General features: G+C 43.8%; 1 non-coding gene across 1 annotated transcript; it reads right to left on the bottom strand.

Annotated features, from left to right (window-relative positions):
* Window positions 1-4,110: 4,110 nt before the first annotated feature.
* Trnat-ugu (transfer RNA threonine (anticodon UGU)) lies at window positions 4,111-4,185 on the bottom strand. The gene has a single exon. It is a non-coding gene; the product is annotated as a tRNA-Thr (tRNA).
* Window positions 4,186-4,390: the final 205 nt, after the last annotated feature.

Genomic DNA, 4,390 nt, shown 5'->3' with positions numbered 1-4,390 from the left:
TTGCAGAACATACATTGCCATCTGCGGTGTTCTCACACACTATTAAATACCATGTCCCGACTTTTGTAACGTGTGGAGGACCATCATAAATCGCGGTGGCCTCGGTGTAAACTGCCTTTGAAAATAGGTCATTTCTGTTCGTCTCATTGTGTATTTGTTTCAGCTAGTTGTTATATTGTATTGCACTGTACTGCAGCAGTACTTTCTATGTATGGTACAAGTTTCGTCGAGTTGTATACACTAAAGAGTCAAAGAAACTGGTACACTTGCCTAATATCGTGTAGGGCCCCTGTGAGCGTGCAGAAGTGCCGCAACACCACGTGGCATTAACTCTACCAATGTCTGAAGTAGTGCTGTAGGGAACTTGACAGCACTCCGTCGGAATGCACAATGGAGATTACTGGATGCAGGTGATCAGACAGTAGGCTTCCTTACGTGTCACTTATCAGAGTCGTATCTAAACGAATCAGGGGTCTCATATCACTCCAACTGCACACGACCCACACCATTACAGAGCCTCCACTAGCTTGAGCAGTCCCCTGCTAACAAATGGCTCAAATGGTACAAATGGCTCTGAGCACTATGACACTTTAAACATCTGAGGTCATCAGTCCCATAGAACCTAGAACTACTTAAACTTAACTAATCTAAGGACATCACACACATCCATGCCCGAGGCAGCATTAGAACCTGCGACCGTAGCTGTCGCGCGGTTCCGGACTCAAGTGCCTAGAACCACAAGGCCGCAGCGGCAGGCCCCCTGCTAACATGCAGGGTCTATGGACCCATAAGTTTGTCTCCACACCCGTACACGTCTATCCGCTCGATACAATTTGAAATGAGACTCGTTCGACCGGGCAACATATTTCCAGTCATCAACAGTCCAATGTCGGTCATGACGGGCCCGGGCAAGGTGTAAAGCTTCGTGTCGTGCAGTCATCGAGGATATGTTTCAAATGGCTCTGAGCACTATGCGACTTAACGTCTAAGGGCATCAGTCCCCTAGAACTTAGAACTACTTAAACCTAACTAACCTAAGGACATCACACACATCCATGCCCGAGGCAGGATTCGAACCTGCGACCGTAGCGGCCGCGCGGTTCCAGACTGTAGCGCCTTTAACCGCTTGGCCACCACGGCCGGCAAAGTAACTTTGCCCTGAAGTTTTTGACACCAGTGTATATGGCAGTTTCGGAGACAGAGAGTATTTCAAAATGATTTATCCGATTTCACATGACTGTATCCTCTACAAGAATGAAGTTAGAAAATTAAGAAAGATATTAACTTACGCATCAATATTAATAGTTGTAAGTTAGTGGTTCATGCTATTGCCAGTGCAAGTTTTGTCTGGTACAGTTAGGTTCCTCATACATTTGTTACCCAATGTGCATCGACTCGAGAAAGCAATAACAAAGCAACGATGTATGTAGCGTTTTCCATTTCAACAGGCGTATTTCAGTTACAACAGTAAGTCGTGGGTTTTGTCGAGAATACATAATCTGGATCCTGAGAATACTTGTTTGTCTGACCATAAAGGATGCTTGTTTTGAGAAAAAAAAGGACAATTTATACTGGTCATTGCATTCAACGATCATAGCAGCAGTTGCAAGACCCTGTCGTTTTACGTACAGGGAAGTCCGCAGATTGCCCCTGTTTCATCGTTCCAGGAGTAGAGTCCATTCAGCATAGTTTTGCGCCTAGTCCACAGATACAGATACACTCCGTGACAGCTGAGCTTTAGCTGTTCCTAGAGTTGCACTGTGCCAAAACTACGGTTGGGTAGTTTTGGTACACTATCTAAATGACGTAGTGAATGGTAGGATTATCGGTAGTATTGGCAGTAAGGGCAGGGAAAGAAACATAAATGACTGGGTAAGAGGAAAAACTGGGAACCGACGACGTCTCTTTTTTTTTCTAGTTTGTTTTGCACGTTATTAGAATTGTACATCATTGAGTGTTAGTCCATTGTGTATTTTATATTCTTAGAGAAATGAACTTTATTTCATAAGCATTACAAAATAGTTGTTCGCCTAAGTTATATGCTTTAATACAACTAAAGCAAATACTTCTGACGCAAGTACAGTTTACATGCAAAAACATAAAACCAATATATACAGTGTGTTACAAAAAGGTACGGCCAAACTTTCAGGAAACATTCCTCACACACAAATAAAGAAAAGATGTTATGTGGACATGTGTCTGGAAACGCTTAATTTCCGTGTTAGAGCTCATTTTAGTTTCGTGCACCTACGCTCAATGGAGCACGTTATCATGGTTTCATACGGGATACTCTACCTGTGCTGCTAGAACATGTGCCTTTACAAGTACGACACAACATATGGTTCATGCACGATGGAGCTCCTACACATTTCAATCGAGGTGTTCGTACGCTTCTCAACAACAGATTCGGTGACCGATGGATTGGTAGAGGCGGACCAATTCCATGGCCTCCACGCTCTCCTGACGTCAACGCTCTTGACTTACATTTATGGGGGCATTTGAAAGCTCTTGTCTACGCAACCCCGGTACCAAATGTAGAGACTCTTCGTGCTCGTATTGTGGACGGCTGTGATACAATACGCCTTTCTCCAGGGCTGCATCAGTGCATCAGGGATTCCATTCGACGGAGGGTGGATGCATGTATCCTCGCTAAGGGAGGACATTTTGAACATTTCCTATAACAAAGTGTTTGAAGTCACGCTGGTACGTTCTGTTGCTGTGTGTTTCCATTCCATGATTAACGTGATTTGAAGAGAAGTAATAAAATGTGCTCTAACATGGAAAGTAAGCGTTTCCGGACACATGTCCACATAACATATTTTCTTTCTTTGTGTGTGAGGAATGTTTCCTGAAAGTTTGGCCGTACCTTTTTGTAACACACTGTATAAGTACTATTGTTATTTTGTACTCAACAGAACGCTCTTCGTCGTGATGAAAGTTGAGTGTTTCCTGTCATTATTGATAAATGCAAATGTTATTTATGAATAACAGAAACATGTATTGAGGCGACGTTCGGTATATTTTTGTTTTGCGGTATTTTTATTTTACCTTTTTTGGTGAGCAAATTATGTTTTATAGAGATATATGATATATCCTATTTGTTTTATTTATTTTAACTGTAACACTCCTCTGGTTCACATTACAAATCAACAGTGTTCGAATAAAACATGAAATGAACATTGACATATTCAGTTTTGCTATAAATACTATTTATTGTTAAGTAACAGACGGGAGGTGAACTGTGTAGGACGAAATGTTCTTAGGTTACCTAGCCCTTGATATATCCTCACTCAGTTTCTAGATGATTCACCGCTTCCGGTTTGTAGGGGAGTCTAGTAAGACACTGATTGCAATCATAAAGAAAACGACCGTTGCGAGTTAACGCCCAATAGGTATGCAACACATCTAACATACAGATAATGCGGGTACACCCTTAAGTGACCAAAGCTAGCAGGAACATTACCGTTGCCTGTGCTTACTTATGACAACCTACGGTAGTTTTACAACTCTAAGTATTCCTTATGAGTCATGTTGGAAGACGCTGTTGCATTTGGGGAATACGTCAAGCCATGAAGATATACAGTTGGTCCACAATAATGTTCACGTAGTCCACATCTGTCACGGTGCCTTGGATTACTAGCATAGGTCCCATGTAAGCCCAGTGTCTCCTGTAGCGCAGTACTGCCCCCACCGACCTACGTCCCTGGTATGGTGAATGTTTCAAGCAGCCGTTCGCCTGGTTGGCGGCGTACTGCGAAATGACCATCCACCCGTTGTAACAAGAAACGTGATTCATTCAACCAGGCGACACCTTTTCAGTCTTAATGATACCGCGTCCACTGCAGTGATAACTGACGATGTTGTTAGGTTAACATGGAAACAGGTAGCGTCGTCTACTGTGGAGCCCCATCGTCAGCAGTATATGCTGAACAGCGTACCCCAAAACACTTGTGTCTGCACCGGCATTGTACTCTTTCATCAGATCTACCATAGATTGCTGCTTGTCCTGGTTTGCGGGGCGGTCAAGTCTCTGTGGAACTTGGAATTATATTAAAACCTTCAGCTGCTGACGGGCGTTGATATATATCAACGGAGACAGGTGAAAATGTGTGCCCCGACCGGGACTCGAACCCGGGATCTCCTGCTTACATGGCAGACGCTCTATCCATCTGAGCCACCGAGGGCACAGAGGATAGTGCGACTACAGGGAATTTTTCGCACACGTCTCCCTCGAGACCCACATTCTCACCTAGTATGTCCACACACTACATTGGTAGTGCCCATGTCCGAAAGAACAGACACTATCTCCATATATAGTTCTGGCAATACCGGCCATGACCTTCTTCTTCTGTGCGGATGCACACATATTCCCCGAACTCTTACGGGACTT

This window comes from Schistocerca cancellata, chromosome 6 (genome assembly GCF_023864275.1).
Source record: "Schistocerca cancellata isolate TAMUIC-IGC-003103 chromosome 6, iqSchCanc2.1, whole genome shotgun sequence".
Lineage (NCBI taxonomy): Eukaryota > Metazoa > Arthropoda > Insecta > Orthoptera > Acrididae > Schistocerca > Schistocerca cancellata.
The sequence above is the reverse complement of the archived record's forward strand: the minus strand, read 5'-3'. Positions and strand labels throughout refer to the sequence as shown.